The 12,410-nt window shown below is 45.3% G+C and overlaps 1 pseudogene; it reads right to left on the bottom strand.

Annotated features, from left to right (window-relative positions):
• Window positions 1-5,619: 5,619 nt before the first annotated feature.
• LOC139363522 (ETS-related transcription factor Elf-2 pseudogene) lies at window positions 5,620-10,814 on the bottom strand (annotated as a pseudogene).
• Window positions 10,815-12,410: the final 1,596 nt, after the last annotated feature.

Genomic DNA, 12,410 nt, shown 5'->3' with positions numbered 1-12,410 from the left:
CAGGAGGTTGAGGCTATATTGAGCAGTGATTGCAGCACTGCACTCCAGCTTAAGCGACAGAGTGAGAACCTGTCTCCAAAAAAAAAAAAAAAAAAAAGTTCTTTATTCCCTGTGACCAAAAGACTTTAGGAGTTTAAAGTATTTTCTGGTTTGAGTCATGATTATAACTGTTGTTATTGTATGCAACTAATGAAAACAACATAAATGTTATAAATACTGATTTAAAAATTGTGTTACTAAATGCAAGGAAGAAATTTTTATTGGAAATGTATCACTTGTGTGATGAATGTTCTCTCTCTCTCTCTTTTTTTTTTTTTTTTTTTTTTTTTTTTTGAGTTGGGATCTCATGCTGTCACTCAAGCTGGAATGCAGTAGTGTGATCATGGTTCATTGTAGAGGTCCTGGGCTCAAGGGATCCTCCTGCCTCAGTCTCCCCAGTGGCTAGGACTACGGGTCTATGTCACCACACTCACTCTATTTTTTATAGAGATGGAGTCTTGCTGTGTTGCTCAGGCTGATCTCAAACTCCTGGGCTTAAGTGATCCTCACAAAGTGCTGGGATTACAGGTGTGAGCTACTGCGTCCAGTTTGAATTTTCTCATTTTAAAATGTAACAGGATAAATATACCACTGCCAGAATGCAACACAGCCCGGAATTAATTCTTTTCCTACTTTTTGTGCTTTGTAGATATAACTTCTGGAAAACTTAATCACAAAATTAAGCTGATGTGAATGGAAAAGGTTTGTTATAGAAATGTCCGTCAATTCTCCCAATTCTTTCCTCATTTTATTCTCCAGATCATCCAGGTCTTCACAGGACTCCTCCCCCAGAATGATGCCTCCTTTGACAACAGTTGGAGATGTCAGAGTTGAGATCATTACTCAGCACTGGATGCAGTGGTGCGTGTCTGTGGTCCCAGCTACTGAGGAGGCAGAGACAGGAGTATTGCTTGAGCCCAGGAGGTTGAGGCTGCAATGAACTGTAGTCTGCACCACTGCACTCCAGCCCAGGTGACAGAGCAAGACACTGTTTCTAAAAAATAATAATAATAATAATAATTTAAGTTTGGAAAATCTGTTATAGCTAATACCCCTGGAGTAGCTGAAATACTCCCATTTTAACGGTTTTGTAGAGAGAGATCTTCCACGGCCTTTTTGGATCTCCCATTGTGTGTGCTTACGTGTGGTGAGCTTGTGTTCAACATTTCTCCAGCGCTCTGCTCATTTTTCTTATTTTTTTCTTTCTGTTCTTCAAGCTGCATAATTTCTACCTATCCTATATATCTATCTTCAAAGTTTGCTGATTCTTTGTATTTGAACGACTCAACATGTTCAAATAACATGTTCCTGTTGAGCATTTCTAGCGATCTTTAAATTTTTGTCATTGTGCTTTTCAACTCCAAAATTTCCGTCTGGCTCTTTTTTGTAACTCCTCTCTTTAGTGACCGTCTCTCTCTATGTCATTGCTATCAAACCCTTTTAAAATTATTTACATGTGGTTTCCTTAGTCCTCTGAACACATTTACAATCCTACTTTGAGTATGTACCTGCTTGGTCCAACATCTAAGCCCTTCGAAGGCAGTTTCTATCGCCCGTTGCTTTTCCCAGGTATCAGTCATGCTTTGTTTCTTTGTAAGCCTAATTTTTTTGTTGAAAACTGGACATTAAATACTACCTTGTAGTAACTCGGGATACTGACATCCCATTTGGTGGCTTGATTTTCTTTTTTTTTTTTTTTTTTTTTTTTTTTTTTTGTCATTTTGGTTGTTTACTTGATTCGTGATGTGGCTGGGCTGAATCTGTGAAGTTTTATTTTCCTTACAATGCGATGTCCCGGCTCAGGTATTTTCCCCTTGAGTATGTCTTTTACCCCGGCATCCTGGGGTTCACCCTGGGTCTGCATAAATCACTTACTGGTCAAAGACTGTACCTAAGCTGCTTAGCCAATCAGCTTTTCGCCTTTAGCACTGTGTCTGTGTGTGGCTGCAGACTGCTTTCACTGCGCAGAGAGTTCACGATTTCACCCTGCCTTTGGCCAGGGTCTGGTAGCTCAGAGTTTCTCTTTCCTGAAGAGGTATAGCCTTGGGTGTGTGCAGAGTCTTCCAAATGACCAGGAGCCAGTATGATTTTATTTTTAGACCTGGCTTCCTAGGAGTCAGCCTTGGGTCAGAGTAACTGTTGTTTAGCCAGTGTGTGGTCAGAGGCTGCGTCAAGTCCCTGGAGCCAGAAAGGCTAAAGGCCCCTTAATGATGGGTCTTCTATTGCTAGACCCGGAAGCTCCTTCCTACCAATGAGCTGGAGGAGGGCAATCGAGCCCCTCTATTCTTCGTCCTGGGCAAAACACTCGCCCTGCTAATGGAGTCTGTGTGACGAGGGAAGCCCCAGTCCTCCAGGCTGAGCCCAACAGGTAGCATTTCCACAGCACAAGGCTGGGGAAGACGGGAGATGCACATGGCCCGCCCCCACTGGTGTGAAGCTGGAGCTGGGACTGGGAGCTGAGGGTAGAGGGAGCCCCCACCACACAGAGCTGATGAAAAGGCTGTGGGGATACAAGCCCTGGCTCAAATGCCATAGATTCCTGCTATTTTGATTGAGATTTCATAGGTTTTCTTGAAAGACGGTTTTCCCTTTGCTGTTTGCCCTTAGAACAATTACCACAGGCTTTAAATGGTTGTTGATTTACGTTTTACCTTTTAATTAATTTTCTCCAGTTCAGTGGTTGCTCTGCTGAGGAAGGGGGCTGCCTTTCTAGAAGTCCTGTCCTCTGGGCCTTTTGTACAATCCACGTCAAGGTCTTACTGTGTGAAAGTGGCTTTCTGTGTGGAACTCAAGCCTAATGTGCCGGGGCCAGCCTGCTACCTTTCAGCGGGCACCTGTTCAGTGGGGCACCCCCAAACCCAAATCTCCTGGGCCTGATGCAAAGAGGAGCCAGAGGAGAATGAGAAGGAACAGGGCACAGAGCTCTCGCTCAGGGGTGGTAGGGCCCAGTGGTTGAGAATTCAGTCCCAGACAATAAATATTTACGGATGGAGTTCCCCACTTCGGACCGGATGTACTGCCTGTTCTTCCACCAGACATGAGGCCCAAGTGGGTGGAGTTTTGTTTCTTCTGTCCTGTGCTGTATCCCCAGAGCCTGGAACAGAGCCTGGTACACAGTAGGGCACCTGCTGACCGGGTGCAGTTCATGGCCACCACCTCTAGCTACCTGTGATTGGAGATAAGACAGTAATGAGGCCAGAATTCTTCAAGAATCCTTTGAGCTTCCTAATCCACAGCTGTGCAGCCTGTGCTGTGTTATTTACCATAGCCCCAGGAGGGCTCCCACCCGACTCTGTGGCAAGTTGGACGGAGAACTAGAGTTGCGGTCACATGTCAAGCCATAGCACTGGCAGAGCTCCTCGGGAAAGCTGCGTCCTCCGCCACAATGCACTCCTGCCTTAGTGCCTCGTGTGTAAGAGGAGAGGCAGGCAGAGGAGGTGCTTCTGCCTCCATCTCAGGAGATGGGCTTGAACTGCATGGGTCCACTTCGATGTGGATTTTCTTTCACCTCTGCCACCCCTGAGACAGCAAAGCCAACCCCTCCTCTTCCTGCTCCTTCTTGGCCTACTCGATGTGAAGATGAAGAGGATGAACACTTGGTGAGGATCCACTTCACGAACAGCAAATGTGTTTTTCCTTCCTTGTGATTTTCTTAATGCCATTTTCTTTTCTCAAGCTTACTTTAAGAAAACAGTACATCATACACATACAAAATATGTGTTAATAGACTGTGTTATCAGTAAGGCATCTGGATGACAGCAAGCTATTAATAGGGGAATCAAAAATTATACTCAGATTTTCAACTGTGCAGGGATCAGTGCCTCTACCCCACATTGTTCAAGAGCCACTTGTGTATCCACTTTATTTTTTAACGCTTATTTTTATATCAATAGTTTTTGCGGAACAGGTGGTTTTGTGTTACATGGATAAATTCTTTAGTGGTGATTTGTAAGATTTCGGTGCACCTGTCACCTGAGCAGTGTCCCTTACCCCCCTCCAATCCTTCCTTCTAAGATCCCAGAGCCCATTATATCATTCTTATGCCTTTTCATCCTCATAGTTTAGCTCCCACTTGTAAGTGAGAACAGATGATATTCTGTCTTCCACTCCTGAGTTACTTCACTTAGGATAATGGCCTCCAGTTCCATCCAAGTTAGTGCAAAAGACATTATTTCATTCCTTTTTATGGCTGAGTAGTATTCCATGGTGTATATACCACATTTTCTTTATCCACTCGTTGGCTGAAGGGCGCTCAGGTTGGTTGCATATCTTTGCAATTGCAAATTGTATATTTACTTTACTTTTATTTTTTAAATTTCATTTCCGTATTCCAGAAAACCTACTTGAATACACTTTGAAACAAGAGTCCAACAAAATAGAACAGACTTCAAATGTTGAATATACAAACTATTATAGTTCAAATCTGAACACTGGTACTTTCCCTCATAAACTTCAACTAAAACAAAAAACAAAGTAAGAAAAGAAAGGCGGAAGAAGGAAGGGAGGGAGGGAAGAAGGGAGGGAGGAAAGAAAAGAAGAAAAGGAAAAGAAAAGAAGGAAAGAAGGAAGGAAGGAAGGAGAAGGAAAGAAGAAAGAAAGGAAAAGAAAGGAAAGGAAAGGAAAGGAAAGGAAAGGAAAGGAAAGGAAAGGAAAGGAAAGGAAAGGAAAGGAAAGGAAAGGAAAGGAAAGGAAAGGAAGGAAAGAAAGCTCACTCCAGGTATTAGAGCTACCTGACAAAAATTCATGCTGATCTTGAACTTCCAAGTGACACTAGAACTGAAACTGATACGTCTGCACAAATGCCAGGGCTAAGTGAGTGACACAGACATGTTACAGGAAAAGGCCAGGGCCAACTGTTAAGTTGTCCACAATTAAGAAACTGACAGACTTAAACTACCATATAAAATCTTACATGTAAACTCTATAACAATACTGTGTTAGGTACAAGATTTTTAAAATTTTCATTTAATAAAAAAACTTTATACAAACAAGCCATTGGCTTATTTCAAGAAAGAAAACTGAAAATTAGTCTAAGGCCTTTGTTTTAAATCAGCTTAAGCTGTGTGTGTGTGTGTGTGTGTGTGTGTGTGTGTGTGTGTGTGTGTATCACACTAGACCTTTTTTTGCTATCCTCTTTCTGAAGTTTTTGGATCCATTCTTCAATTCACATTCTAAAATACGTATATTAGGACAGTGTTCACATAGCACCAGTTGAGTACTGTGCGAACACAGTAATAATTGCTGGTACGCATATAAAATGCATCAAAAATTGCCATATGTAACAATGAGACCACTGGTCCCAACCCCTCCCCACTGAAACCGAAAACTATATAACCTCTTACAGAATGTTAGTGTTCATCGTCTTAGTGTGACTCGATATCTTAGTGAGCTGCTTGGTTCCTTTCAATCCTTTTTTTTAGCGATGGCTTCAGTTGTTTTCCTACTGGAAGAGCAGTTTTCTGTCAGCATCTCAATAAATAGTTTACTTCCCAGTGAAACATGGGATAGGTAATTTATTTCCAGTAAGTTTGCTTGTTTTCTTACATGCATTAAAAATGGTTTAAAGCCTTCTTTGACTTTTCTTGATGACTTCCCTTGCCAATGTTTACGTCAGGACTGCCACTAACAGCCTGAAGTCCATGGTGGAGCTCCTGTTTTATTTCTCACATGTCACTAGTTCTTCTGTTTTCATAGTTACAGGAAGGGCAGTAGCTGAAGGCGCACTGACCACCACCACATGGGTCACTGTCTTACTTCCATCTGCCAGTTTTTCTTCTACCAACAGCAAAGTTTCCACATCACATTCTTGCTTTTATGCCATTGCTTCTGATTTAACCTCCGGTCCCTTTATGACTACACTGGTAACTTGAGGAGGAGTCTGTCCAGATGCCTGCTGAGTAGGCACTGACAGTCTCATTACAGGTGTACCAGGGGCTATTGAAACAGGGGTAACTGCTCTCACAGCCAAAGGGGCTCCAACAGTGTGAATGCCTCCTGATCCAATCAGATTTGACTTTGTCTGCAGCTGACACTGTGCAAGCTGTGTAGCTGGGATGGTAATAATTTTGGCAGGCTTCATGGTGATTTTGTCTCCGTTTTCAGCAGAAGCTGGCATCACAGCAGGGACTGCCTGAATGGCTGCCTTGGGAGAGGTGGCTGTTGTTGGACTCGTGCTGATTATTAATGGTGCACCTGCATTAAGTGACTGAACTGCCACAGCTGAAATTTTCTGGCCCCAATGATGTCATTACAACAGGTACTTGCATTGCCACACAAACGGTCCTTGGAGCTGCTGTTGCTGATACAGATGCAGTGATAGTAGGAGACCTGGATGAAGCATGGTGACCAGGGGAAATGATATTCAGAAATCTAGCCTCACCCTTCTCAGCTCTGGAGCAGTTTCTAGGGGATGAATTTCTTCCACCACGAACAGAGGATGCTGCTTTCAGGAGACTTTCTGCAGACAGAGACACTCGTTCTCATAATTTTTCATCTGTAGCTCCTGCTAAATCTTCATTACAGGTTTCACTTTTGTTATCGTCTATGACCACTATGTTTTGGGGCATATCCTTGAACTGATATACAAAGCCTCTGTCCTGCAACCTTTGCAAGAATTCCCCTTTGGTAGTAGTATCTTGAAGCTTGTCCCATGGTTTCATAGTTCATGTCTGGTTTATTCTTATGCTTTCCCCAAAGCTTAGAGATAGCTTTTGGATCCACCAGCTTGAATAGGCCTTTTTCTCTCTGAGGCCATTTAATATACCGGGGACAAGTATTTTTATCTTGAAGTAGATCTAAAAGAAACTCCCACAAATAGGTTATGTTTCCTTTTCCTTCTCTCAGTTTCTTCATTATACCTAACTCAGAAGACCACTGGAAACTGGTGGTTGCTGGGTCTTTGGTTTACGGCCAACTGTTTTCTTTTTCATTGGTTCACAGCTATCTGGTGATGTAGGAATAGGAGAGGTACTCATTGGTTCAGACTCTTCAGTCGACGCCTCCACTGCAGTTTCGGTAAAATGACATCTGGTCTCACAGTGGCATGGATAAATTCTGGAGTTGATACACAAGGAGGGACAAACACTTCCACAGGACTTCTCGAATCCCTCCAGCAGGTAGGAGATTCCATATGAAGCAGGGCTTTGGCAGCTTCGACTGTCTTCTCTGCACCGTGTACATTACTGCTGTGAACAGATGCTTCCACCCCCGAGATGAGCAGATCCAGCTGGTTCGGGGTCCCTCATGCAGAGAGTCGTTGCCATGTTTATCCCGGGGCTGGAGCTGCTGCTTCACACTGACTTGCACCGTGAGCAGCGGCGGCAGGGGAGGAGGTGGACCTGCGGCCGGAGACACACGCTGTGTGGTCGGTCAACACACACTCACACACTGGCACACGCTCCAGTGCCCCAAAGGAAGCTGAGGCCAGCCCACCTCCCGCTGCAGGGCTGAGAAACCCACCACCTAACGGCAGGGGCAGGGGGCACAGCTGGCAACGCCTACTTTATTTTTAAAAATCATCACTGGGGCCAGGAGCAGTGGTTCATGCCTGCAATCCCAACACTTTGGGAGGCCAAGGTGGGCAGATGACCTGAGGTCGGGAGTTCGAGACCAGCCTGGCCAACACGGTGAAACCCTGTCTTTACCAAAAATACAAAAATTAGCTGGACGTGGTTGTGTATGCCTGTAATCTCAGCTACTCAGGAGGCTGAGGCAGGAAAATCGCTTCAACCGCAAGGCAGAGGTTGCAGTGAGCCGGGATCATGCCACTGCATTCTGGCCTGGGCAATAGAGCAAGACGGTCTAAAAAAAGAAAAGGAAAAACAATCAGGGAATACATGTTGTGCCGTATGTATTGGGTGAATTGAGGAAAGGTTCCTTATGGGATAGTTCACTTATGCCTCACCACCACCTCCTAAGATAAGGAATAGCAGACCATTTTCCAGATGAAGAAATGAGGTTTAGAAAGAACGTAATTTTAAAGTCACATGACCAGCAGGTCGCAGACCCTGAATTGGAACCTGAGTGTATCTGGCTTATGTTCTTCCTACTGCATATGCTATATCTTCCAGGAAGAAAAAAGTATTTACAACGTACTAAAAGGTCGTCATAGTTGGAAAGGACCTGATGGATAATCCAGGCAGAAGTGTCCTCCCTTTTTGCATTAAACTATATAAAGTCAATCACGTTAACTGAAAGAAGTTATCCCGTCGTGGACCCAAGATGACCCTGGTGGTGCTCGGAACTTGCTTTGCCCCACAGCAGCTGTTCGCCAGTCCCATCCTTGGCCCCAAGCCCCCCGGTGATTGTCACATGGCCTCACACTTATCTCATGAGCTACACTTGTTACAGATTTTAATAATATAACATCCTTCTATGACGGATGTGCAAAAGCAGGCATCAGAAACCACTGACATTTATTATCACCATCTGTTACCATCACTAGGAAAGTTGGACGCTGTCGTTTTTAATTCAGATAAATCGGGTCTGAATGGCTGAATCCCCTTTGCTCAAAGCTCTGCTGAAGTGAAGCACGTATTAACTAGTGTTTCTAAATGACCATTGACCTGGCATTTTCCCAATCAAAGATGGTTTTTTGTTGTTTATTTTTAATTATGTCACATCTATGAAACACAGTTTGCCAAAAGCAAGCCGTTCAGCGACCTCTGAGCACTGAGTTCTGACCACAAAGGAGGGAGCTCTGTAACAATTGTGTGTGTTTTCCATGACCCCAGAGGACTGCCCTTCAGGAGCCGACTGCGGAGAAGGCTCCTCTGCGGCACAGGGGCCCACCAGCCTCGAGGCACAGGCGAGACCAGAGCACATCTACACTCAGGTCTGGTGCTCTGGCCAGAAGCAGAGGCTGCCAATCGTACTGAGCCATACTTAATTAAGTAATAGTTTTATGAGGTGGACGGCAATACCCCAGGGGCCAACTCAAGGCCACAGGATTTATTGAGCTCTAACTGCAAACTGACAGTCCCCAGCATGCACACAACAGAGCCTGTATTACGGGAAAGTTAGTGTTGCGAGAGAATTCCTTCCAGGGAAAGTGAGGTGCCTATTATTCATTTGCTGGTAGGTTCTCTGCTCCATGAGGCACCAGCACTTCCAACAGGAGCCTGGGTGGACACCCACAGAAGATGTGCAGAATGAAAGATGGGGAGCAATGACCCGAAAGCGTGCTCGGGGCTTGCCTGGTCAAGAGAGACAGGAAGTGGTGGCTTGTAAAGAGGAAGCACCTTCACAAGCAATAACCACCAGCAGTGGGATTTCGGTGGGGGAACAACTGAGGACAAGACAGGTCAGGCAGGGATGTGATAACTAACTATGGTTTCAAGAAGGAGAGGGGGCCAGAGCCAGTCACCTGTCCCCAAATGTCACTGTAACTCCACTTCTCCATCAGCCAATCAGCACCAGGAAGCGGGAATGAGTGATGCAGGCAGCCAAAGGGGCCACTCACCCCTGGATCTGTGTGTCTAGCTATTTAGCTGTGGGGAACGTTATTGAACGTGGATTTTAAGACACACAAAATACTCTGCCGAAAATCCAAAGAAACACACTCGTAGACTTACAAGTCTCCAGATTTTATCCCATACGGGAGTCAGAAAGTTCATGAGAACCTGGAAGCATCTGCCTTTTTAGATTTTATGCTTCATCTTTTCTGACATCATCCTCGGGTAGCTGTCCCTGCAAGACCACTGGAAGAAAGACTGAACTTAAAGCAGTTGTTTCCTTGGAATACTTATAAAAATATGAAGGCTTTGTGTGTTCTTTTTAAAAATCTGTAACATTGCAACCTGATTCAAAGCAAACACATAAAAAAACCACAAGGCTGATAGGTAAGAAAAAGACCTTAATGAGGGATCCTTAGAGATGCTCATGTATTGAAGCAGGTGGGTCAAGGCCGAGACCCTTCGAGGCCCTTGCAGGAACTGGTTAGTGCTGAGGATAGCGGTCATCCCTTCTAGCTTGCCCAGGGCAGTATCATTTTATCCTGCTGACCCGGGGTCATCATTAACACCATCCCCTTTCAGACTGAAGGCATCCTGTAACCAGAGAACTAGTTCAAACCAATTCAACCCTGTCAGTAACAAAATGTAATGAAATGTGGACTGTTTTTCAGTGCAACAGACCCCCAGATTGCAAGTCATATAATCTGAGTGTGCCAGATGAACTGAGCAAACTCTATCCATGCTGACCAGAACATAAAAGCCAACCACAGGTGGAACCGAAATATTCAGACTGCAGAACAGAGAGCAAATTAAGAAGCAAGAGGTGCCATATTTTGTTGCAGTACAGACTTTAGAGCCAAGGGCCCACCATTGCCCCTCTGCATGACCCAGCTGGATCCCACCTCACGGCATCTTCCTGTCTCCTCCATAGTTACCCTCTGCCTATAAAACCTGCCCCCAGACTCTGGCTGGGGGAGATGGACATGAGTGTCCTCTCCAGTCTCTTTGCCAGTACATTCACAATAAAGCTTTTTCTTTTCTCAAAAGCCCATGCCATAGCGTTGGTGTCTATGTGTGTTGGGAAGCAAGCCCATCACTCCATGACATCCCAGTTTGGACAACAAATTCTGCAGTCATCTGGAGCTGGGAATCAGACCTGGAGCCCTGACAGTTTCTCATCCTCCAGGTGAAGCCTCCAGCAATGACCACCAGCCTGTTGCCCTCGACTGGCCTTGGTTCCAAAGCAGGCGGTGGTGATTAACGGTCCGAGGCACACCTGAGGCCCGAAGCCATGTCAGCCCTGTGCTGACCTGAGTAGCTGTGTCTGCCCCATGTGACAGTGGGGTTAGCCATGCAGCCTCCCTGGGGAGGATGGCATCATGGTGATGGGAGGAAGCACTCCCCGCTTTGTGACTTGAAGGTCAAGACAGTGCTCTTTCCCAGCCCAGCTAAGGAGTCCTCTTTAACCTTGTAACAGCCATCAGCCTCCTTGGTTGTCATGGAAACACAAACCAAAGATCCCTCCTTCTCATTAGGATCCCATCACACTTCCGGCGTCTTAGGGAGAAACTTTGGGAATAGTCAGGCATCATGGTGGTGAGCACCTGCAGTCCCAGCTGACTCAGGAGGCTGAGGCAAGAGGATCGCTTGAGGCCAGGAGTCCTAGGCTGCAGTGAGCAATGATTGTGCCACTGCACTCCAGGCTGGGCAACAAAAAGAGACCCTGTGTCTAAAAAGTAAATAAATAACTAATTTAAATTAAAAAACAAACAAAGGAGTTTGTTGCTCTCTCGCATCATAGTCTAGATGAATGTTCTAGTTTGACAGGTGGTTCTGGGCCACGCAGTCATTCAGGGCCCCAGGCAGAGAGCATCTCTGCTATCTTTGGCCCATGACTTCCAGGGTAGCTGTGGCCATTGCCACCGTTGTCAGTATGGAAGGAGCAGAGAGGATGGGTGATGCACTCCCATTGCTTTATGGGCCCCAGTATGGAAATGGCCCACGTTATAGGAAGAATTTAGCTAAGTTGGCCCAAGTACTACAGAGAGGACTGGGAGAGGTTGTACCTGGCTGGTATCCAGATCCCAGGTAGAATTTATTTTTATGAATGAGGGGAAGAGTGGATGTTGGCTTACGACTAGCATTTTCCATCACAAAGGTGATACTTCCTTCCCCTTAGGCTGTTGCAACAAGTAGGTTAGATTAAATGTGCCCAGCACATACTGGTATTCAAGAAATGGGATCTCTTCCTCTTCCTATTTCTGACATGTTCTTGTCTGGTCTTCAGTCTGTAAATACCCTGCCTATGCTGGTCATTTCCAAAATTACATGACTAGCTCTAAATTCTCCCCCAACTTCTCGCTCTAAATATCCACCTGACCTCTTGTCATACCCACGTGGCTATGTAATAGACATATCAAATTTAGTATGTACATATGTTGAAATTTATCAAATCATGCATTTTAAATATGTGTAGTTTATTGTGTGTCAATTACACCTCAATGAAATGGTTTTGAAATAACAATATGGACACAAAGGAGCACTTGCTTTTCCCCCTGAAAGAGACCCTTCCCCAGTTGCCATCATTTCAGCAAATGGCACCACACAGCTGCCTGTTTCAAAACCTGAGATCTCCTCCTTGGGTCCTGTCCCCTCCTTACTCCCACATTCAACCCGTGGCAGTCCTATCTGTGTCGTGTCACCAGCCACCTGCTTCTCCCCACTCACTGGGGAGGTCCTGGCCGGGGCTACCAGCATCTGCTCAGTTCCTGCAACAGCCTGCCTGCTGGGACCCTGTCTCCACACTTGCAGCCCTCCAGTCCCATCTGTGTGTGTATGTGGTGAGATACAAACAATATCAAATGTACTGTCTTAGCCATTTTTAAGAGTACAGATCAGTGGCATGAAGCACATTCGCTT

This window comes from Macaca nemestrina, chromosome 5 (genome assembly GCF_043159975.1).
Source record: "Macaca nemestrina isolate mMacNem1 chromosome 5, mMacNem.hap1, whole genome shotgun sequence".
NCBI classification, from domain to species: Eukaryota; Metazoa; Chordata; class Mammalia; order Primates; family Cercopithecidae; genus Macaca; species Macaca nemestrina.
The sequence above is the reverse complement of the archived record's forward strand: the minus strand, read 5'-3'. Positions and strand labels throughout refer to the sequence as shown.